Below are 26,221 nucleotides of genomic sequence, written 5' to 3' on the forward strand. Positions count from 1 at the left end.
CACTATTGCTGCCACTGCTACTACAATTACTACTACCACTACTGCTACTCCTCATTACTACACTATTTAGGGGGCGCGGTGGCTGTGGTAGAGCGTTCACCTCCGGTGCCTGGTGTCCCTGGTTCGATCCCAGCTCGCGCCGTGTGGTCTTTGTGGTAGACAACCACTGTGCTCGTGGGTTTCTTCGGACTCTCCCGTTTCCTTCCACTTTTTCATTCCACCATTTCATTCATTTCTCATCATCACCGTCTCCTTTAGCCTAACCGGCATAACCATGTGACGTAAAACTGAAAGATTTCATTGTTTTCATTACTATACTAATACGACAGCGAATACCAGTACTGCTATTACTAGTAATACGAAAACAACGAAAATCAAATCTTTGAGCTTTACGTCTCATAGTTATGCCGACTAGGCTAAAAGAGACGGTGATGATGAGAAATAAATGAAATAGTGGAATGAATAAAGTGTGAGGAAACAGGAGAATGCCGCGAGCCCCCACACGGTGTTTGTCCACCACAAAGTTCACTTGGCGAGAGCTAGGATCGAACCAGGGACCCCATACACCAGAGGTGAACGCTCAACCACTGAGCCACCGTTCCAGGAACACCTAATCGACCCTGGCGACTTGGTGATTTATTTTATCATTATATTTTGTTATATTTCTAGCATCATACTAGATATAAACAATACATGAACATGTAACACTATTCGATATTTGCCTTGCTAATTGAACATTACTACAAATTGCACTGATCTTATGAGCACGCCAGTTCATGGTTTTGGCCTCCGTGGTCTAATGGTAGCGTACCAAATTCTACTTACTAGGTCAAGTACTTGACTTTATCATACGTTCTTTAGGTAACTACGGCTCAGGCTGTATGGATGATGATGGAATGAATTTGTGGAAAGAAAACAGTGGGAGGAAGCGGGACCACCCCGAAACTCCCACGCATACGGTGTTTGTCCACCACAAAGCTCACATAGCATGAGCAGGGATTGATCCGACGACCTCTAGCACCAGATGTGAGTGTTTTTTTCTACTGAGCCACTGTTGTTCCTCGTAGATCAAGCATCGGTTCACATTCTACGCAGACCGGCCATAATAACGAGCATTTCTCCATTTTATTCTGTACTTAGAAGGTAAATTCGGTACCACCAGACATGTCAACTCTGACGCGAATTCGTAGCAGTTGTAGTAGTATTAGCAGTGGTTGTAGTAGTAATAGTAGAAGTAGTAATAGTAATAGTATTACCAGTACATCGCAGTTTTGAATAAAGAGTCAATTTCCCAAACACACTACGATTAACATAGGCTGACAGTAAGACCGTACGAACACGGCAAAGGTAGAGGTAGTGGAGGACATTAAAAAAACAAATAGGCTAATAACATTAGTTTCCGAACCGTTTTTCAGAGTATCCGGGTTCGGCTCGATAAGTGCCCGGCGCGGTTCGGCCCGAAATGTGCCCAGCCCGGTTAGGGCCCGGTCCAGTTTGATATTACTTGAAACGGGTCGGGCCGGGCACCGGGCCGAACCGGGCGTGCCCGGCCCGTGTAGGGCTCTGGTACAGGTAGAAATTAGCCATTTTCGGTTTAATATTGATTAGTATAGAGCAAAAACATGTAACATTTAGCGAGACATGGTTTCTTGCAATTGATCCAGCGACCCAAGAAGACCTTTCATCTCTATCTTTAACTATGTACTAAAATCGGAAGTGATATAAATTTACTACAACTTCCAGTCTCAGTATTGATCTACATAGGTCAAAAACTTTAAAAAATAGTGTTTTTTTTAAAGAATCGATTTAGTTTTTTTAAGAAAAGTTCTCACATTCACTCTTAACCTTCTATTCCAACTAAAAATGGCAGAAATCAACCACGTCCGGTTCTAACGTTGATCACTATAAAGTAAAAACTGTAATAGAGATACGCGTTTTCTTTTTTTTGGCAGTTAATTAAACGTCTCAAGAATACCTTTAGTTACCATCCTTATCTTTCCACCGAAATCGGAAATGATAGAGGTACATTACAACTTGCGGATTCAATACATATTGCGGAAAAGGTAAGAACTAGCGAGAAGTAGGTTTTGGAATCTGCTTACGCATCTAAGAATAGTTGTCATCTCTCTTAACCCTTCATTCTAAATGAAATCTTTGAGTTTAACGTCCCACGGATACGCCGGTTAGCCCAAAGGAGATGGTGATGATGAAAGAATGAAGAAGATGGTGGAATGAATAAAGTGAGAGGAAAAGGGAGAACGCAGAGAAAACGCACGCACACGGTATTTGTCCACCACAAAGTCCACTTGGCGGGGGCTGGGATCGAACCCGGGTCCCTACGCACCAGAGGTGAACGCTCTACCACTGAGTCACCGCGGCCCCCAAAAAGTCAAAGTTCAATAATAATAATAATAATAATAATAATAATAATAATAATAATAATAATAATAATAATAATAATAATAATAATAATAATAATAATAATAAAAAGAAGCTCTCCAAGAAATAATTGATTTTGCAAATCTATGGCTTCAACTATTGTTCATAGCAGTGGCGGCGTAAGGCAAAATGAGGCTTGGGGCCCACGGGCGGATCCAGGGGGGGCGATCGGGGTGATCGCCCCCCCCCAGAAGAGGAAACTTTCATATTTTATATATATAAGTAAAACCCATCCCAAAGTTTGGAGCCCTTAAAAGTAGCAGTATGACAATCCACCGCCCCCCCCAGAAGTCAGTCTTGGATCAGCCCCTGCTGGACCCAGTGAAGTAGATCAGGGCCCCTTTTCGAATAATCGTGATTTATACACTTCTATTTTTGACATTCTTTTACATAATCATTTTTTTCTGTTTACTCCTCTCCCATTCCCGTTGGTGTGTGTGTTTAGATCATTAAACAAATGGGGTGACATTCAGCATCCCTGTCTATTTTTTAGTACTTAGAACCGCCTTCAGGCTGGTATCTAAAAATAAAACTGGAGCAGGACTATCATTGCATATTGTTTTCTTTTTTATTCATTTTTAAACAAAGGACACGACAGAAAAAGGATTAGGGATACAAGTGTAATGGAAACTACAACCCACGGCAGAAATAACAGTCTTAAGAACAAACAAAACTTAACAATCAAGAATCCAGATTTATCCTACACCTATACTGTCCTAGTATCAACGCGTGCTGTAATTAGATGAAATACTGGAAGTAATGTTCCTAATAATACATTTAGAGACATATTTACCTACAAAATGTAACAATGAGCTGATATTGCAAAAGTTGCAAATAATAATATAACCGATGCGATTTCTAAATTTAAGCTCTATGTTTTCTAGAATTCTTTGTTCGGTTTTCGAATTTGGTGTTTCTCCTGTGCAACTTCTCATATGAGTCAGTTTATTCATAGTTTCTGCCTGTATGAATTTGCGCTACATGGGTTTTATTTGATTAGATTTTTCTTCTACAATCAGCCCCATTCACTTTACAATTAGGTTCCTCTCCAGTGATCATACACAATACTTTAACACTTTTTTTTTTTTTTATCGAACTATCAGTAAATAGTGGCTAGAATAGATTTCTCTTCTGCGTGTCTTCTTCATTTATCTTTCACTAGGTTTCTCTCCAGTGATTATGTACAATCTATTTAGTCCCACTACATTTGCCGAAGTATATCAATGAATAGTTAAGCACTAGAATATTTCTCTCCTGCTTGTCTATTTTGCTATTGTTTCCAGATTTCACACTTGTTTTATGATTATATTATTTTGTATTTAACTAGCTGAACCTGCGCTCTCTACACAGCGCATCATTCGCATATGAGCATAAATCTCCTTCTCATTCCTCACAACATATGTATTATCTGTCAGGAAAGTAAATGTACACCTATTTTTCGAGTCTGGCATTCCAGCGCTCCATCCGTGGAGAGTATGAGAATTAAATCAATCAAATATTTACTGAGGGGCAAAAAGAAAAGTTTAATCTGAATAAGACATTGCAGAGGGACACAAGCTCTGAATACGAATAGTGCATAGTGTAAATAAAGGACGACACCGAAAGAGAAAGCCAGAAACAGCTCTTAAACTTAGAAAAAAGAGTAAAAATTTTGGAAGTGGGAACATAAAACACAAATACAACAAATACGCCAACAACTCAACGTTCACCATGCCATGATCTTGGCGTAATAGTTAAGGTGCTGGCTTACAAACGCAAAGGTCGTCAGTTCCAATCCCCGTAAAGGACATTTTTAAAATTTTTGTTGATAATGCATACAGCTCATGAGAGGGTAAAAGAGGTCGTATTTAGTTTTTCGTAGCAATTATTCTTGGTAATTTTTAGTACTGATAATACTTTTTTTGTCTTTGCGTATTGCTTTTATTCTTTTCTTCATTTCGAAAGAGAAGAATATCCGAACAAATGCCACCAAAATTTCTCTTATTTTGAAGGTAAACGCCATTTGCGATCAGTGAAGAATAAAAATTGAACGTTCCGAAGTAGCTGCAAAAAGTAAAAAGAAAAACATGGAAATGAACCATACTCATGGTTACTAAAAATACAATTTCTACATGCCTTACACCTCCCGACCACGTTTCTACGTTAGCAAGTAAGAGGTTTCTACGTTAGCAAGTTTAGGTTAGGCTGGTCAATACGTTTTGCAAAGGGGCCCGGTTTAGCTCTGACGCACCACAGGTGCGAGAAGGGAGCAAAACACTTTTTCTCTCTCCCTCTGTGTGTCTATTTATCTATCTATCTGTATATATATAACGCTATTTGTGAATGCCATAACCACCCTAATTTTCAGCGGATTGAGACGAAACTTGGCACAAACATTAATTGTTGAAATATCTGGATGCGTTCGTTAACCACAATAATCAGATGAAAATGTTCAAAATGGCGGTCCTTCAAACTCTTAAAAAGTTCCAAGGGAACCAAATTTCGCCCATAAATAGATATTCAGAAAGTTTGATTAACTTTCCCTCTTTTACTGAAATATTTGTGTGCAAGGCTTATCCTCTTTTATTGAAATATTGGATCCGATTAATCGCCTAAAGAAGGTTCACGCCCTTTCGCTACGGTCAGGCTTTTTTTTTTTTTTTGCAGGAGGGGGCTATATTCGTATCGGAACAAGATGATTGTTAGTGATGATATGAAATTACACATTGAAAGTGAAGTAACTTGTGAAACGTGGTATTTGAAAGAATAATATAATAAATGTGCTTTCCTCTAACACAGAGAACTGTAAATCATGTATTTCGAGTTGAGTTGATTTTGAGTTTAACGTCCCTTTTCAGCAGCGAGGCTATATGAGACGTGGACCTACTGATTAACGTGGAATCCGAACCACATGAGCTCCCGCTGGGAATCGAATCCGGGCCTCATGTATTTCGATTTCTTGAGCGTGAATGGCGAGTAGTGTTATTTGATTTGCTTTTTAGTAACACATTGCAATGCAAATAAAGGTAGGCATCATTAGTGGTAAGTAAAACAACAACAACAACAACAATAATAATAATAATAATAATAATAATAATAATAATAATAATAATAATAATAATAATAATAATAATAATATATTCTAAGTGTTGTTTGTGGCAAGGCAATATCTTCCTCAATTCTTCTTGAAACGTAATGATTGTAACGCCATATCTCCCTTAGAAACAAAATATTAGCAATTTATATCGAGAGAACGGGAAATTGTATAGTGATGGGAGCAACGTTGGACAGTATGCACTCATAGTACTCACAAAAATAAGCGATTTCAATGCAAAATGAACGAAGAGTCATTGTCATGGGGAGTCGTGGGGCCACGGCAGAGCCCTCTTTAGGCAAAAAGTCGATAACTTATATCGAGAGAACAGGAGGTGGTGGGATGGGACCAACGTTGGACACCGTGGACCTATATGGCGCATCGAAACAATTTGGGGGGCGGACGCCAGCAAGCCTTACTTCTTTCCACAAAATAATATAAAATTATATTGTCGAAATACACACACGAGTTAGCTACTAATATTTCATATTATTATTATTATTATTATTATTATTATTATTATTATTATTATTATTATTATTATTATTAATATCGACAGCGTCTATTCATTACGTGAGCATGTTTGACATGAAACCAAAGAGCAGATCCATCATTCGTAGAAAGAATAAGAATAGTCAGTTACTTTAACTGTGAGCGACAGCGAAAAATACGAAAAGAGTGACTACCTTAGCGAAAAGGAACAATATTTTCATTCAAATGGATAAAAAATCAAGCCGAGATAGATTCGAATTCGCATGGACGGCGCGAAAAGCCAGTGCTTTGTCCTATTTTTTTTTAACTGACTCCCCGAACGTGTTTCAGTAACTTACTTATTGCTAATTTTACTTGCTTCACTCGTTTAACTTGATTTTTCTAATAACTTATAATAACAGGGACACGAACACAGGAACATCGAGATCAGTTAAAAATCACAGAATCTCTCCCGCCGGGACACCATACACCAAAAGCGCACGTGCTAGCCACTAGACCAGCAGGGAGGGCTTAGCTCAGTCTCTGTGTCGTTAGGGATTACGATCACTGTATTGCCAGCTATCACTTCTGTAGGTTGTATACTATGATCACATGTTTCTTCTTTGCTGGAAGAGTTAAACCTACATTCTATGTAATACATGAGGTATTTAGACCTACATGCTCTTCATATAATGTAATAAAAGGGTCATGCTGGGAACAAAAAAAAAAAAAAGAACATTCCTTGGACAAAACGGAAACTATTGGAATCAGAAATATTTATCTACGAGGCATGCGCAGTAGTATATTTCAGAATAGTTACTGTTTAGTTCAGTAAACGAAGAAAGGGGTATAAAAAATCAAATATGTCGCGTCAACGAGATCGACCAGTGTTGACAGAGGCGGAAGCAGATGTGTAGTAATACAACTTGGTTAAATTGATAATTGGTTCTTTATTCTGTAGTAGATCGTATCACAACTTTACGGGAGAGCAGAGAAAGACTTGCTGACGCTATAATAGAGTAAGCTTTAGTAACACGATCATATAGACACAAATGGATGTAACTGTGAATACTACAACTTGAATTTAACGAAAGCCGTTTAGATATTCAGTGATTTGCAGGGTTGTATAAGACACAATACAATTCTTCATACCTCAGCTTCCGCCTTCCAGTAGCTAGATACATGCAATTTCTGGTTAGATACTGAAACTGCTGTCGGATTTTAATACATGACGTATTGCAGGATACAAAACGCTTTGCATTACTTGTTTGTTTGTAGACAGCTACTAGCTTAGTGTTCTGAAAGGTTGTGTATAAACTAGAGATAGTCAATTCCGGAATTATTACTTTTCGGACTCCCGTAAGTAAAACCGGACAAATTCCGGAATTCGCAAAATTCCGATTTTGGAATAATTCCGGAATTCGGAAAAATCCGGAATTTAGAAATTTCTGATTTCGTTAACATTCCGGAATTCGAAAAAATCCGGATTTTTTTCGTAATCCGGAGTTTTTCTCATTTCGGAATTTTCTAAATTCCGGATTCTTTCCGAGTTCCGAAATTCTTCTGAATTCCGGAGTTTAACTGAATTCCATAATTTTCCGAAATCCGGAAAGTGAAAGTTCCGCTTCCGAAAAATAAATTTATTTGGTTAATATGAATCGTGGCGGAAATAAATCTTTGACCAGGTAGTGGCGACTGTTTTGAAAGAAATGGAGAGTATGAGAATTCAATCTGTTATATTTGTAGTTTCGTGTGGAGAAAAAACAAACATGTGAACCAAAGGTTCAAGAACAACTCAAGTTATTAATGTATACTTTGCCGACTTCATAAAAGAAATACGAACGACATTTTGAATCGAAGAAATATAACATACAAGTTTGCAAGCGGAGACAAAGAAACCTAACGTAACCAGACTAAAAACGAATCGTTTACCGCGTAGCGATCGTAGTTCAGTGGTCGAGGTGCTTGTGCGAATGCACGTTGTAATTTTTTTTTTTTAACTTTAGTATTTTTGATGGCGATTGATAATAATAATAGTTATTATTATCTCGTAGAAGATTAAAAGCTAGGAGCTAATTATCGCTCAGGTCATACCATTACAAGCATAAACGTGACATTTGGAAAGAATATTTCGGTTTGGTTTAATGTTGCTCACGACAAGAGGAATTTCTCATCTTGTTTCTAAAATAAATAAAATAACATGAGAATTAACATTTTACATTCGAGACAGGTCAAGGCTAACTCAAAATTTTCGTCTCTCTTTGGAGATGAGAATCGAGACGAGACGAAAAGAATCGTAAACATTTCCCGTCTTGTCTCGATTCTCGAAATAGTTTATGTCCATTCTTTAACTAACAATTGCTCTGTAGACTGAATCTCATAGGCTATTTCGTTACATTCTATTTCAGAGCTCACTGAATTATGCTCTGTGTAGGTATTTTGTAGCAAAGCTTTTATATTTACCTCTGCATATCCTAAAAATTAGTTTATCATATGCCTTACTGTTGCGTGATATTCAGTTATATTTATTACAGTTATTTTCCTTAAAACATACAGTAGAATACTTCCTACATGAAACTTCAATGGAACGTTCTAGGTAAAAATGTTGGTAGTTGCAGAGGTGTGTCTTGAAGGTACGGAACCCTTTCCCCGATATCTCTACTTTTAAGTAAGTTTTGCCAAATTTCAGACCAAGTTTAAAACTTTTATTATTATTATTATTATTATTATTATTATTATTATTATTATTATTATTATTATTATTATTATTATTATTATTATTATATCAACACCGTGTATAATCTTTAAAAGATATGCGGTTTGTATCTGAATAGTATAAGCTAAGTGACTGTCAATCTCGGTCATCGAGAAGTCTTCAGGAGGCAAGGACATCGGTCACGTTCTGGGTTTGAGTTCGGAAGGGGCAAGTATTCGGGCTCGAGCCAAAAGTTGTTAAAAGTTATAGGCTTCAGCCAATATCATTACATGAACATGTTTGGAACGAACCAATAATGTCTCTGTAATGATATTTCCACCAAAGTGCATGTCGTAGTTAATTTATTCGTTGATCTAGAGACAATTTAGTGCCCATTAATAAACTAAATAACATACAATGGAGTAAAATTACAGAAATAATATCGTATTATACAGTAATTTCGCCGTGCAAGTTCAATAGTATAATAATAATAATAATAATAATAATAATAATAATAATAATAATAATAATAATAATAATAATAATAATAATAATAATAATAATAATAATAATAATAATAATAATAATAAATTTTCATCGGTCCGGCGCGGAAAGTGAGAATTAAATCAATCACACTTTTAGTCAAGGTAAGGAGCAAAGCCTAAACTGAATAAGACATTGAAGCGGGTCACAAGCTGGGAATAAGAATAGTGCATGGTCTAAATAAAGGACGACACCGAAAGAGGAATCCAGGAACAGCAGGTAAACGGAGAAGAAAGGATAGAAATTGTTGAAGTGGAAACATAATATACAAATACGGATAGGGATGAGCACGAGTCGAGCCAAAATTCGACTCGACTCGAGTTCAATTCGAGTCGAGTCAAAGGTGATTTTTTGAGTTGAGTTCCGAGCCAAGTCGCTGTTTTCGAGATCGAGTTTCGAGTTGAGTTGTGTTTGATAATGGCTCGCTCGCTCGTTCAGCTCGTTTTAACTCGTTTTGAAATAATGGCCTGATTAGACTGGAAAGCGAAAGCCATGAGAAATGTAAGCAGTAACGTGGAATACTTTTAGTGTTGCTCACGACAGGTGTGCGTCTCGTCTCGTAATTTTAATGCATCTCGTGGGACAATTTTAGTGTATCTCGTCTCGTCTAGATAACGAGAAGACAAGAGGTTTTTTATTATTATTATTATTACGAGACAACCTCAAATGTCGTAATCACCAATATAAGTATATACTGTAGTTCTTAAAATCAAGACTGAGACCTGCACGGCCGAATTCTTGAGCCCAAGCAGAAGACCAACTCGGGTAGTGATATCAACCGGCTCGTCTCGTATCAATTGAGCGAACAGCTCGAGTCAGCTCGGTTGGGATGAGCCGTCGGCTCGGCCCAATTGAGCCGATGGGTCCAGCTTTCTCGGTTGGGATGGGTCATCTACTCGGCTCATGTAAACCGGTTCGAGCCAGCTAAGTTGAAACTAGTCCATCGGCACGTTTCGGCTCAGCTCAACTAAGCCGATGGCTCAAATCGGCTCGGTTGGGTGAGCTGTTGGCTCGGCTCACTTCTCGGTTCGGTTCGATAGTGAATGAGCTGTAAGCCGAGCCGCTCGAGCCGTTGAGAGGCCTAAACCCGGTCCCAGCTGTTTTGAACATGTTTGGCTGAAGCCTATAACTTTTAACAATTTTTGGCTCGAGCCCGAATACTTTCCCCTTGGGAACTCAAACCCAGAACTTGACCGATGTCCTTGCCTCCTGAAGACTTCTCGATGACCGAGATTGACAGTCACTTAGCTTATACTATTCAGATACAAACCGCATATCTTTTAAAGATTATACACGGTGTTGATATAATAATAATAATAATAATAATAATAATAATAATAATAATAATAATAATAATAATAATAATAAAAGTTTTAAACTTGGTCTGAAATTTGGCAAAACTTACTTAAAAGTAGAGATATCGGGGAAAGGGTTCCGTACCTTCAAGACACACCTCTGCAACTACCAACATTTTTACCTAGAACGTTCCATTGAAGTTTCATGTAGGAAGTATTCTACTGTATGTTTTAAGGAAAATAACTGTAATAAATATAACTGAATATCACGCAACAGTAAGGCATATGATAAACTAATTTTTAGGATATGCAGAGGTAAATATAAAAGCTTTGCTACAAAATACCTACACAGAGCATAATTCAGTGAGCTCTGAAATAGAATGTAACGAAATAGCCTATGAGATTCAGTCTACAGAGCAATTGTTAGTTAAAGAATGGACATAAACTATTTCGAGAATCGAGACAAGACGGGAAATGTTTACGATTCTTTTCGTCTCGACTCGATTCTCATCTCCAAAGAGAGACGAAAATTTTGAGTTAGCCTTGACCTGTCTCGAATGTAAAATGTTAATTCTCATGTTATTTTATTTATTTTAGAAACAAGATGAGAAATTCCTCTTGTCGTGAGCAACATTAAACCAAACCGAAATATTCTTTCCAAATGTCACGTTTATGCTTGTAATGGTATGACCTGAGCGATAATTAGCTCCTAGCTTTTAATCTTCTACGAGATAATAATAATTATTATTAGTTTATTATTATTACTATTATTATTCCTGAAGATTTGATAGTTCAAGTATTGAAACATCCGAGTATTCAAATATCTGAATATAATAAAACGTATGTTATCGCTGATCAATCGCAATTAAAATTCCTAAAGTTTAAAAAATAAATAAATAAATAAATAAATAAAAAAAACGTGTATTCGTACAAGCACCTCGACCACTGAACCGCGTTCGCTACGCGGTAAACAATTCGTTTTTAGTCTGGTTACGTTAGGTTTCTTTGTCTCCGCTTGCAAACTAGTATGTTATATTTCTTCGAGTCAAAATGTCTTTCGTATTTCTTTTATGATGTCGGCAAAGTTTACATTAATAACTTGAGGTGTTCCTAAACCGTTGGTTCACAAGTTTTCGGAAGCGGAACTTTCACTTTCCGGATTTCGGAAAATTATGGAATTCAGTTAAACTCCCTAATTCAGAAAAATTCCCGAACTCGGGAAGAATCCGGAATTGAAAAAACTCCGAATTTCGAAAAAAATCCGGATTTTTTCGAATTCCGGAATGTTAACGAAATCAGAAATTTCTAAATTCCGGATTTTTCTGAATTCCGGAATTATTCGAAAATCGGAATTTTCCGAATTCCGGAATTTGTCCGGTTTTACTTTCGGGAGTCCGGAAAGTAATAATTCCGGAATTGGCTATCCTTAGTTTGTACACAACCTTTCAGAACACTAAGCTAGTAGCTGTCTACAAACAAACAAGTAATGCAACGCATTTTGTATCCTGCAATACGTCATGTATTAAACTCCGACAGCAGTTTCAGTATCTAACCAGAAATTGCATGTATCTAGCTACTGGAAGGCGGAAGCTGAGGTATGAAGAATTGTATTGTGTCTTATACAACCCTGCAAATCACTGAATATCTAAACGGCTTTCGTTAAATTTATGTTAGTACTCACAGTTACATCCATTTGTGTCAATATGATCGTGTTATTAAAGCTTACTCTATTATAGCGTCAGCAAGTCTTTCTCTGCTCTCCCGTAAAGTTGTGATACGATCTGCTACAGAATAAAGAACAAATTATCAATTTAACCAAGTTGTATTACTACACATACTACACATTACTGCTTCCGCCTCTGTCAACACTGGTCGATCTCGTTGACGCGACATATTTGCTTTTTTTCTACCCCTTTCTTTGTTTACTGATCTAAACAGTAACCAGGGGTGGACTGGCTATGTAAAAAGGGCGCGGTCACATACTCTGGGAGGGCGCCGTCCATTCGAGGCTTTCGCTTGTATGGAATACCCCCTCCTAGTAAAAGGAAGTGCCGGGGGCTTCCTCCGGAAAATTAGTACACAAAAAACAAAAAAAGATTAAGTAGCTATTGCAGTTAATCACGATAGAATTATACAAATTCAATATTTTCATAAACAAACAAAGAGACTTTGAGTACTAAATATATTAGGCCTATATAAATCTGCACACTTTAACTGAGACTACAAAAATCACACCAGTTGTTTAAATTCTTCGGCTACATTTGTTACCAGCCTAATTATAACTGAAGATTTGAGTTAAGTTTGGGGCTTATGCTATTTTTCATATTTCTGTCCTTTTAAAGCTATGTTCGTCATAACGTTAACTTATTTTTCATCTATTTTTAAACCCGTTGATAAAAAGTATACATGAAACATTTACTACAAATTAACAAAAGTAAATTTAGAATTATATATCTATCTAGCGAAAAAAGGAATTCAAAAACAAAACTGGAAAATGAAAGTAAAGTTACTGCTTTATGCTTGAAGGAGCCTTCGCATCTCCTTAAGCCTACTTTTCTCACACATTTTGTCAATAATAAGCAGGGGCAGATTCAGGGGGGTGATCGCTCCCTCTAGAAGAGGAAACTTTCTTATTTTATATGTATAAATAAAACCCATCTCAAAGTTTGGAGCCCTTAAAAGTAGCAGTATGACAATCCACCGCCCCCCCCCCCAGAAGTCGGTTCTGGATCCGCCCCTGATAATAAGATTGTCGTCTATTTTTGTCAGAATGTCTCTGAGTTCATCAAGAACAATGATTCCAGATGTTCATCTCTAATTCTTGAACGGAGTTTTGTTTTTATGTATCTGAGCTTTGAAAATGTTCGCTCACAGGACACTTGTGTTGCCGGTAATGTAAGGAGATACTTATAAACTTTGAATAATTCTGTGTAGAATCTTGAGTACATATTGTACTGCAGAATCACATCGAAGGCGGACTTAAAGCAAAAATTGCACTTCACTCCATCACATTTTATAGACCTTAAATCCACAATATCGTCAGTCGGCTCCAAATATTCCTCCTCATCCTCCATGAAATCTTCAGAAAACTTGTCCTCTTCAATCAAATCTTCAATCATACGAACCTCAACAGCTTCTTGATTCTTTTCTTGGTTCTCATAAGGGGATTTTGAAAACTCTTCCCACATTGATGAAAACGAAAGAAGCTCTTAAGTTTTCCCTCTTCACAATCAGGAATTAATTCAGTGATTCTTTTCAGTGACAACGAAGCCAAACTTAAACTCTTGAACTTCTTAGGATCAAAACACTCTAAATCTAAGTTTTGATTTTCAGCAAATCGTTCCTGCATGCTGTTAGAAATTTGGTCTAGAACACAGTTGAAAACGGTTACTTCAAATATGTATTTACTGTCTTCAATTACTTCATCAGAAGCTGAATCCCCTACCATTTTCTTTCTTTTTCTACATCTTACCTCAGGCAATTCTGTTTCTATAATAACTTGTTCTAGACTAGGAACATCTGTAATGAGTCCTTCAATACTATTTGACATTTCTGTTGCAAAGTGTTCTGCTGCTTTGTAGACTTTGTCAAACTGGTCCCTAGCTTCTTTCAACTTATTTTGAGTTGAGGATATAAGGCGCCATGCTTGGACATAGTCTAAGTTTTTTGTTTGCAAGTAGTCTGATAAAGGTGTGGTATGCTGAAAAATCAATAAAAACATCATAACCACAATGATAGTCTCAAAGGAGCACAACTTTTGAATGAGAAACATTGCATCGTATGACTTTGGAATTGAATTCTTGAGAGTTGCTAATCACACTTAAAGCTGCTACGAGTTCCATATATACTGGTTTTGATTTTCTTGATCTGGCATCCTTTGAATCGGGTGCCCAGTAATGAAAGTGTCCAAATATTTTTCCAGCAGCGTTGCTTTTACTTCTCCATCAAGTTATCCCAATAGCATCAAGACGGACGCTTGGGTTTTGATTTGAGTACACCTCAAGTCGTTTCTAGGATTCTTTCAGAAATATCTGAATTTCCTGAAGAAGCCCAAAGAAAGAAAGATATACAAACACTCAAACTCTGGACGGTGTCAGCCATCACCAAATTCAACACATGTGAATAGCACCATATGTGAATGTGTTTCGGATTGATCTCTTTCAGCTTTGCTGTCACACCTTTATATAGTCCGCTCATATTTGACATTCCATCAAAAGCGTCTGCCACACATTTTTCGATAGGTATTTTTACTTCAACCAAAGACTGTTCGAGGGTTTGAAACAGATTCTCTCCTGTTAGTTGAAATCATATGTTTGAGGGCAGTACCTCTTTCCTGAACAAATCCATTGTACACATACCGAAGCACTATGGAGCACTGGTCATATGAGGAGATATCTAGGGTCGTGTCCATCATGACAGAAAAAACTCCAGCTTGGTTAACTTCTTTGGCAATTGCTGTTTTGATTTTAAGTGCAATTAAGGTAACAATGTTCATCACAATTGTTTTACTTAAGAAAGTAGCAGTGCTTCCCCTTCCGAATTTCCTGTTACCACTTTCCTGCCTCTTCAACAGTAGTTCTTCGCTTTTTTCAGAGACTCTCTTTATGTGAGAATAAAGATTATCATTGAGCTGGAGATTATCATTGAGTGCATTGTACTGCAATAATAACAGTATTGCTAGGAAATTTCCATGATTTACTGTAGGATCATTCAAATTGTAAGTAGCTTCAGTTTTGTTCCTTAATACCGACCGACAAAAAATCTGAAAATTTTGGTGTTGTCAGGCTTCTACTCATTGATGATACAGCATACTTGGTTTAATGTTTACCTTTTAATAATTATAAATTAAATAATGTTAAAAATGTGTCTTTTTAGTAGTAAAAGGCTATATACAGAAATATGTAAATGTTAGGGAGCTGAGCCCCACTTCCATCTTATCACAACTGAAATGTCGCAGGAAGGTGCCTTCGTGCATATAGTATACTATACTAAACTGCTTTTGACCTGTTTGATTATTTTTTTAAATAAATAAGATAATAAAACAAATAAGTTATAGTCACTGGTATTGATAAAAAAAATCGTCTACAACTATATAAATACATATAACTGGTGACACTTTGATGGAGAACACTAATGGAATAGAACAAAACTTTGTGATGCCTTAGACCCCCGAAGTAACTATAGAACAATATAAAATAGTTAAATAAAACACAATATGAATTAACTGTTAGAACACTGCATCTAATAATGTACACAATTTCTACTGGATACCAAGAGCAGTAACGTTTAAGTCGTATCGTAGGCTGAAGAGTTTGCTTAGAAAAATCAAGAAAAAATGAATTGATTACTCGGAACATGTGTAGTCTACCTCTTAGTAATACTTGTTGTTAAGTAAAATAGGTGTAAATAATAACGCAAGTGTATCATTCCGCCAAATAATCACTTGCGCCGCTACATATAGTTCCCAAGTTACATGAAACACCACTTAAAACCAACAATTACAATACATTTCTCCACTGAAATTATTTCATTTCCTAATTTCACTTCTTCTCCACAAACTCATTATTTCCCCGGTCAAGGGTCAATTTTCTAAAGTTGAAGAGCTCGTTCAGCACTTCACCCCTCTTAATCATTAACTAACATGAACATTTGCACTCCAAATTTGATAAGGTTGTATAGCCACTTATCAGCGGAAATAACAATACTACATTCTACTTAACACTGTACTTATCAAGTCGTATCAAAGTCTATTAATATATTAGAAAGTTTCTTCATAAGTCACAACATATCATTTTCAAATCAATCTTGACCGCCCTTCAAGCCATTTGATGTGTATGTTAATCACAAACAGTATACAGTTTTTGCAGCATTCTCACTTGTCCAGTCATAGTAGATTTTGCAAGTATTATATTCTATATACATTATGTATTTGGGCATCATATAATTCTGTATATGTATACTTTTTCAATGTGCATATATACGTAAAATAATCTATCTACTATATTAAAAATGCCATTGTATGTATGTATGTATGTATGTATGTATGAGTATGTTCCACATCTCCTCCTAGACGGTTCAACCGATTTTGAGCAAACTTGGCATAAATATTCTTTGGTACCAGGTAATCAACACTGTCGGGGTTAGCAACCCCCAACTCTCCCCTTTGCAGAGGGGGAGGGGTGGAAACTTGAACCCGATGCTATTTAAATAGGGGTTATAACAGTAGGAATGGTTTTAATGGTATAACGTAAGAACGAGAAAAATAAACGAAATTTTGGAAACATATAGGTTATAGTGTGACATAAAACAGTCTTGGTATATAACACCACTAGCGCCCCTAACGGCAGGAGTGGAAGGGAGAGACATGTAAAAATGATCCAAAATGACCGAGATTAGAATCAAATCAATATATTTCGAAGTCGCTGAGATCATTAATGGTACCACCAAAGTCTGAAACAGAAAGGGCAAGGCCGTAGGCCGAGTAAAGACGGGATCTGGGGGCGGAGCAGTGGGGATGGGAGGGTTGATATATAAAAATCATCCAAAATGACCGAGATTTCAGTCAAATCTATAAATTTCAGGGTCCCTAAGATCATTATAATGACATTCCCAAAGCCAAAAACAGAAAGAGCGAGGCCGCAGGCCGAGCAAATACTGGGATTTGGGGCGAAGCGTGGGGTCGGTAAGGGTGATATTTAAAAATTGTCCAAAATGACCGATATTAGAGTCAAATTTATATATTTAGGGGTAAATCTAATATCATTAATAGTATTCATTGCGGTCCGAGGAGGGCGCAAAGGCACTGATGTGAGGAGGGTGCAGCGGCCATCGGGCCGGTACTTGATTATGGCCAGTCCACCCCTGATAGTAACTATTCTGAAATATACTACTGCGCATGCCTCGTAGATAAATATTTCTGATGCCAATAGTTTCCATTTTGTCCAAGGAATGTTCGTTTTCTTATTCCCAGCTTGACCTTTTTATACATTATATGAAGAGCATGTAGGTCTAAATACCTCATGTATTACATAGAATGTAGGTTTAACTCTTCTAGCAAAGAAGAAACATGTGATCATAGTATACAACCCACAAAAGTGATAGCTGGCAATACAGTGGTCGTAATTCCTTATCGAGCGGTGCCCTCCCTGCTGGTCTAGTGGCTAGCACGTGCGCCTTTGGTGTATGGTGTCCCGGGTTCGATTTCCGGCGGGAGAGAATCTATTATTTTTAACTGTTCTCGATGTTTCTGTGTTCGTGTCCCTGTTGTTATAAGTAATTAGAAAAATCAAGTTAAACGAGTGAAGCAAGTAAAATTAGCAATAAGTAAGTTACTAAAACACTTTCGGTGAGTCAGTTAAAAAAAAAAAAAAAAAAAAAAAAGTGGACAAAGCACTGGCTTTTCGCGCCGCCCATGCGAATTCGAATCTATCTCGGCTTGATTTTTTATCCATTTGAAAGAAAATATTGTTCCTTTTCGCTAAGGTAGTCACTTTTTTCGTATTTTTCGCTGTCGCTCACATTTAAAGTAACTGGCTATTCTTATTCTTTCTACGAATGATGGATCTTCTCTTTGGTTTTAAGTCAAACATGCTCACGTAATGAAAAGACGCTGTCGATAATAATAATAATAATAATAATAATAATAATAATAATAATAATAATAATAATAATAATAATAATAATAATAATAATAATAATATGAAATATTAGTAGCTAACTCGTGTGTGTATTTCGACAATATAATTTTATATTATTTTGTGGAAAGAAGTAAGGCTTGCTGGCGTCCGCCCCCCAAATTGTTTCGATGCGCCATATAGGTCCACGGTGTCCAACGTTGGTCCCATCCCACCACCTCCTGTTCTCTCGATATAAGTTATCGACTTTTTGCCTAAAGAGGGCTCTGCCGTGGCCCCACGACTCCCCATGACAATGACTCTTCGTTCATTTTGCATTGAAATCGCTTATTTTTGTGAGTACTATGAGTGCATACTGTCCAACGTTGCTCCCATCACTATACAATTTCCCGTTCTCTCGATATAAATTGCTAATATTTTGTTTCTAAGGGAGATATGGCGTTACAATCATTACGTTTATAACGAAATACTTTAGTTTGTATAATACTTACCTGTACCGTGGGCAAAAAGTGCTCATAAATATGTAATATACTTAGTAGAATGTTCATTTTAAATTAACAGAAAAGAAGAATGTTTTTGATATATGTAAGAGATTATTATGGGATAGTTGTGGCTATGTACATGTTATGTGTTGACCTAGTCAAGTGAATTTATGTATTTCACGGTTTTAAAAATGAATATTTAAGACATATCAAGCAATAAAGGTGAGGCTAATGATCTCTGAATATCTGAGTTGATTCTTGCATAAAGAAAAGTTATTATCGCTTCGTAACTTATATTTTACCAAACGTACCAGGTTGACGACGCTTTTCTATAGAGTCGTTATAAAAATTTGGTTTACCAAACCCGGGAACTTTTGAAAATTCAGTTCCCGAAGAAGGAAAGTAGGGCTGAATTTACTTGGATATTACCATTTATGAATACGAACTTAACCGTATTACGAAGCGGTAAGGTCATCAAAAGAAAAATGGATAGTGAAATAGTGCAACAGGAATCTAATACCCGTAATCCAGGTGAAATTAGTGCAACACCAAGTTTGTCATCTGAGGATCGACTTTTGTTAGCTGTGCAGCGACAAATTATGCAAATGACGACTGAGATAAAACAAACCATGGAACAGAAGCTCAATGAATCTAACACAAACATGGAGCAGAAGTTCTATGAAGCTAACCAGACCATGGAACAGAAGATAGAATTGAAATTCAACGAAGCTAACAAGACCATGGAACAGAAGTTCTATGAAGCTAACCAGACCATGGAACAGAAGTTCTATGAAGCTAACCAGACCATGGAACAGAAGATAGAACTGAAATTTCATGAAGCTAGCAAGCGGTATGAAGAATTAAGTAAACGAATAGAACGGATAGAACTGAAATCAGACGATACGAAACAAACAATCGTCCAGGTGATGAACGACATATCCTCGCAGTTTGAAGAGAAGTTAAAAGGGTTAGCCGATGAGTGTCAAGAAAAGCACGATCATCAAAATCATGAAATCTTTGCTGTAAAAAAGGATTTAACGTTAATAGAATCTTCCGTTAAACATCAAAAGATCCAGTTGGCTACTATGCAGGAAGAAATTAAAACGTTACAGGCTAGAGACACCATTTATCGCAATAATCTGGGCAGTGATCGCTTCGAGTTTCCCCAATCACCGGATATAAATACGCCTTCGCCGGAATCTGAGGAGGATATTATATTAGAGGAAAATTGTCCGAAGATCACTGATGAACGAAATATAAATGGTATCATGACACAGCACGCTACGGACCGGAACAATCACACCACAAGAACAAGGAGTGAGAAAAGAAAGGTAAAGCTAAGTGTCAAAATGAGCGAAATCAAAGCCATGAGTAAATTTAGTGGTAAGTGCAATGAAAATGCTAGTTCTTTCTTAGAGAAATTCCAAGACGAATGTAATATAATGTCTATCGACCGATCACAATACATGAAATTAATACCCCATGTATTACTCCCACCTTGTTCCTTATGGTTTAAGGCAATACGTGATCACATTAGTTCATATGAGGAATTTAAAGCGGCATTGATCGCGAATTACGAAAATGACTTTTTGCTGGCAAACAGAGATGCCACTCTTAGAAATCAACATTTCAATCCTCGATTGCACAAATCTATTGTAGAGTTTGTTATAAATGTTTATAATGAATTAAAGGTTGTTAATCCCTTGCAATCGGAATCAAGAATAATTGCATCGATTCGCAATTTGCTTCCATTTAAATTACAGCAGATCTTATTTTCCACACAGTGTATGAGTTTCAGTCATTTATTAATGCTTGTACAATGCTACGAAACTCAATACCATGCTATGAATCTAACACAATCAGGAATGGGTAAAAATAAGAATAATTCAGATCATTTGGTCCCTGTTCGGAATTTGAATATCCGAAGTGTGAATAATAATGAACCGAACCTAAGACGAGTATACTCTAGCAATCAAAATGAACAAAATAGACAAGGTTATGTAGGGAATCCGCCTAACCTAATTAATCGTAATAATTCCTATGTTAGACCATATAGTCAAAATAGGTTTAAAAATAGACGAAATGTATGGAGAAATTCCACCAACGCAGCGAACTACGTGGATAGAAGTAATGGAAGGATAAGAGATGGCACTTCACATCAAGATCCAGGTATTGAAGTAATTTCTGTACAAAACAATAATACAGGACATAATCATGATTGTGCTGTACAGTGTACCCTATTGGAACCCTACTCGAGTATGAATTTAAACTAATTGCGGCTGATATGGTAAGGGTTAAACCCATGTCAGCTGTAGGTTCTCATGAGCATTTATCTAAAAATTTATTTAATAACAAAAAGGTGTCTTTTGTTTCTGTAAAATAAATTTATTTACTTCCCTTTTGATTATTCAAACGTAGGTTATGTTTAATTTTTATTCTTTCTTATTAATGTGAAGAATCATAATTCAATTTATAATTAGTTAAAGGCAAAAAAAATTACTTTATATCAGATTGATTTGTATTTAATTGTCAAAGATTATGTTAAGACTAAGATCCGTTCTATAAAATCCATTATTCAATAACTACCTTGAATGAAATTCTTCTTTATTTATGACATCTTAGTGCTACTATGTATACATTACAATTGCAACATCTAACTTATTTGTTATACAATGCGCCCGAAAAGAATAAATATTATTTGTCACATCATCGTTTGTAATAATGATCGAAACTAGTAATCTTGATAATTTGTGTTTCACCCTCGTTAATTATATTTCTAAGCGACGATGTTTTTAATGATAAAGAATAAATAATAATGTAATAAAGAGAAATATTAATGAAATCAAAGATTTATTGTAAATGTATTTATGTGAATGATAATAACTAATATTTTATATATATATGAGGGTTAACAAAAAAAATAATGAAGATATATACGAGGTGTGATCAAAATATAAAGAACATATGTAATGTACGAACATTAATCTAATCAGACCAGTGGTTCTTGAATATAAAAGCCAAGCCTACTCATGACTTTTATATTCAGTCCCTTTGTCGGGCGACATTTTCTATAACGAAATACTTTAGTTTGTATAATACTTACCTGTACCGTGGGCAAAAAGTGCTCATAAATATGTAATATACTTAGTAGAATGTTCATTTTAAATTAACAGAAAAGAAGAATGTTTTTGATATATGTAAGAGATTATTATGGGATAGTTGTGGCTATGTACATGTTATGTGTTGACCTAGTCAAGTGAATTTATGTATTTCACGGTTTTAAAAATGAATATTTAAGACATATCAAGCAATAAAGGTGAGGCTAATGATCTCTGAATATCTGAGTTGATTCTTGCATAAAGAAAAGTTATTATCGCTTCGTAACTTATATTTTACCAAACGTACCAGGTTGACGACGCTTTTCTATAGAGTCGTTATACGTTTCAAGAAGAATTGAGGAAGATATTGCCTTGCCACAAACAACACTTAGAATATATTATTATTATTATTATTATTATTATTATTATTGTTGTTGTTGTTTTACTTACCACTAATGATGCCTACCTTTATTTGCATTGCAATGTGTTACTAAAAAGCAAATCAAATAACACTACTCGCCATTCACGCTCAAGAAATCGAAATACATGAGGCCCGGATTCGATTCCCGGCGGGAGCTCATGTGGTTCGGATTCCACGTTAATCAGTAGGTCCACGTCTCATATAGCCTCGCTGCTGAAAAGGGACGTTAAACTCAAAATCAACTCAACTTGAAATACATGATTTACAGTTCTCTGTGTTAGAGGAAAGCACATTTATTATATTATTCTTTCAAATACTACGTTTCACAAGTTACTTCACTTTCAATGTGTAATTTCATATCATCACTAACAATCATCTTGTTCCGATACGAATATAGCCCCCTCCTGCAAAAAAAAAAAAAAAGCCTGACCGTAGCGAAAGGGCGTGAACCTTCTTTAGGCGATTAATCGGATCCAATATTTCAATAAAAGAGGATAAGCCTTGCACACAAATATTTCAGTAAAAGAGGGAAAGTTAATCAAACTTTCTGAATATCTATTTATGGGCGAAATTTGGTTCCCTTGGAACTTTTTAAGAGTTTGAAGAACCGCCATTTTGAACATTTTCATCTGATTATTGTGGTTAACGAACGCATCCAGATATTTCAACAATTAATGTTTGTGTCAAGTTTCGTCTCAATCCGCTGAAAATTAGGGTGGTTATGGCATTCACAAATAGCGTTATATATATACAGATAGATAGATAAATAGACACACAGAGGGAGAGAGAAAAAGTGTTTTGCTCCCTTCTCGCACCTGTGGTGCGTCAGAGCTAAACCGGGCCCCTTTGCAAAACGTATTGACCAGCCTAACCTAAACTTGCTAACGTAGAAACCTCTTACTTGCTAACGTAGAAACGTGGTCGGGAGGTGTAAGGCATGTAGAAATTGTATTTTTAGTAACCATGAGTAAGGTTCATTTCCATGTTTTTCTTTTTACTTTTTGCAGCTACTTCGGAACGTTCAATTTTTATTCTTCACTGATCGCAAATGGCGTTTACCTTCAAAATAAGAGAAATTTTGGTGGCATTTGTTCGGATATTCTTCTCTTTCGAAATGAAGAAAAGAATAAAAGCAATACGCAAAGACAAAAAAAGTATTATCAGTACTAAAAATTACCAAGAATAATTGCTACGAAAAACTAAATACGACCTCTTTTACCCTCTCATGAGCTGTATGCATTATCAACAAAAATTTTAAAAATGTCCTTTACGGGGATTGGAACTGACGACCTTTGCGTTTGTAAGCCAGCACCTTAACTATTACACCAAGATCGTGGCAGCGTGAACGCTGAGTTGTTGGCGTATTTGTTGTATTTGTGCTTTATGTTCCCACTTCGAAAATTTTTACTCTTTTTTCTAAGTTTAAGAGCTGTTTCTGGCTTTCTCTTTCGGTGTCGTTCTTTATTTACACTATGCACTATTCGTATTCAGAGCTTGTGCCCCTCTGCAATATCTTATTCAGATTAAACTTTTCTTTTTGCCCCTCAGTAAATATTTGATTGATTTAATTCTCATACTCTCCACGGATGGAGCGCAGGAATGCCAGACTCGAAAAATAGGTGTACATTTACTTTCCTGACAGATAATACATGTCCCTTTACAGATACAAGTGAAAGACATCTTCATTTAAAAAAAATCGTCAAGGAGTATCGTAAAGGGGAGATTTTTTCGATTATTTTTTCTCAATATCTCGCACGGTTGCAAGATTTGAGCCTATTTCCGGTTTATAGTTTCTAATTCATGTAAACCATTGTTTCTTTCTTCTTGCATGCAGTATGTAATAAGCAAATACATTACATATACAATTAGTTATAATGTCAGTTATATATGGTGTTCATTGGGCAAAACACTCCAAAAATAAAGATTTATCTTACACTGGAGAAATGGTTATCCTTCCTTTTCCATTATTATTTGGCCATGAAACAAACGCCTGAGACATATATAACCCCAATATACAACAATGTGGTGTTGGAATGTATAACGCATAGGATATGATGCTTTAGTTTTTCTTTTTTAATTTCAACGCTTCCAGTGTACCATTAAAAATGTAATAAATAAATAATGCCCATGTTTTTTTTAATATTCAATTAGAACTGGACAATCTACGCAAAATTTTCAATCGATCAGTGAAAACGTCATCTTTCTAAAGCCTGTAGTTTCCAAGATCTCATTGTCGAGAGGATTGGCCACAAACATATAAACATAGTTTAAAAGAACTCGGAAGATGGCAGCACAATTCACTTGCATTTATTTCGGAGAAGACTTATTAAAATGCAAAGGCTTTGAACAAAATTTAAAAAGATAAACTTTGTGAAAAATATCTCTTTACGTAATTTATTTAAAGTACTCCTTTTTAAAAATATGTCTTAAAATATTTGTTATAAACGTGAAATCACAAGTAACCGTAAATGAAAGATAGGAAAGCTAAAATATTTGTTATAAACGTGAAATCACAAGTAACCGTAAATGAAAGATAGGAAAGCTAAAGTTATAAGTTGGAGCTCGGTCGCTCGTATTGTTATCGTAGCATTTTAATAGATAGACTAGCTGAACCTGCGCTCTCTACACAGCGCATCATTCGCATATGAACATAAATCGACTTCTCATTCCTCACAACATGTACATGTCCCTTTACAGATACAAGTAAAAGACGTCTTGATTTAAAAAAATCGGCAAGTAGCATCATAAAGGGGAGATTTTTTCGGTTATTTTCTCTCATCTCGCCCCGTTTGCAAGATTTGAGCCTATTTCCGGTTGAAGTTTCTAATTCATGTATGACCACTGTTTTCTTTCTTCTTGCATGCAGTATGTAATAAGCAAATACATTACATATACAATTAATTATAATGTCAGTTATATATGGTGGTCATTGGGCAAAACACTCCAAAATTAAGATTTATCTTAGACTCGAGAAATGGTTATCCTTCCTTTTTCACTATTATTTGGCCATGGCACAAACGCCTGAGACATATACAACCCCAATATACAACATTGTGGTGTTGGAATGTATATCGCATACGATATGATGCTTTAGTTTGTTTTTTTTAATTTCAACGCTTCCAGTGTACCCTAAAAAATCTAAAAAAGAAATAATGGCCACGTTTTTTTAATATTCAATTAGCACTGGACAATGTACGCAAAATTTCCAATCGATCAGTGAAAACGTCATCTTTCTAGAACCTGTAGTTTCCGAGATTTCATTGTCGAAAGGATTGGCCACAAACATATAAACATAGTTTAAAAGAACTCGGAAGATGGCAGCACAATTCACTTGCATTTATTTCGGAGAAGGCTTATTAAAATGCAAAGGATTTGAACAATAATTTAAAAAGATAAACTTTGTGAAAAAATCTCTTTAAGTAATTTATTTAAGGTGCCGTGCATCTTTTTAAAAATATTTGTCTTTGTTATAAACGTGAAATCACAAATAACCGTAAATCAACTATTTGAAAGCTAAAGTTATAGGTTGGAGCTCGGTATAATATACAACTTTATCCTTAAAACTCGTTTCCTCGTTTCTACCCTTCAGATTTGAAAGTCTCCAAAATTTGCATGTTTCACAATCCTAATAAACCTGTACATTCAGTATCCTCTTACAGGCCCATCCAGCTCACCTCCGTATTCAGTAAGCTACTGGAAAAAATTATCGTTTGTCGACTCCATAAGTATCTTGATACAACTTTTCTGTTACCTATCCATCAGGTGGGCTTTCGCCCTGGATTTTCCATAAATGACCAGCTACTTCGTCTCGGCACAATAATTACTAACCAATATAACAAAGCTTTACCATCATGTCTCATTCTCATAGATTTAGAGAAGGCGTTCGATAAGGTTTGGCATTATGGCCTCATTAAAAAATTGCAGTCGTCCAAACTTCCCGTGTGCTATCTCAGGTTAATATATTCTTTAAAATCTCATTGCTAATGTTACAGATGGTACAGCCCTCTCTTGGCCAATTTTTCCTCTAACTGGTGTACCACAAGGATCAGCTCTCAGCCCTTTATTATATA

The 26,221-nt window shown here is 36.1% G+C and overlaps 1 protein-coding gene across 2 annotated transcripts in view; it reads left to right on the forward strand.

Annotated features, from left to right (window-relative positions):
- Window positions 1–26,221, forward strand: part of LOC145686073 (sialin-like) — a 196,883-nt gene that overhangs the window by 113,981 nt on the left and 56,681 nt on the right. The gene's annotated exons all lie outside the window — the stretch shown is intronic.

The sequence above is a fragment of the Thermobia domestica genome, chromosome 5 (genome assembly GCF_964235325.1).
Source record: "Thermobia domestica chromosome 5, izTheDome1.hap1.1, whole genome shotgun sequence".
Taxonomy (NCBI): Eukaryota; Metazoa; Arthropoda; class Insecta; order Zygentoma; family Lepismatidae; genus Thermobia; species Thermobia domestica.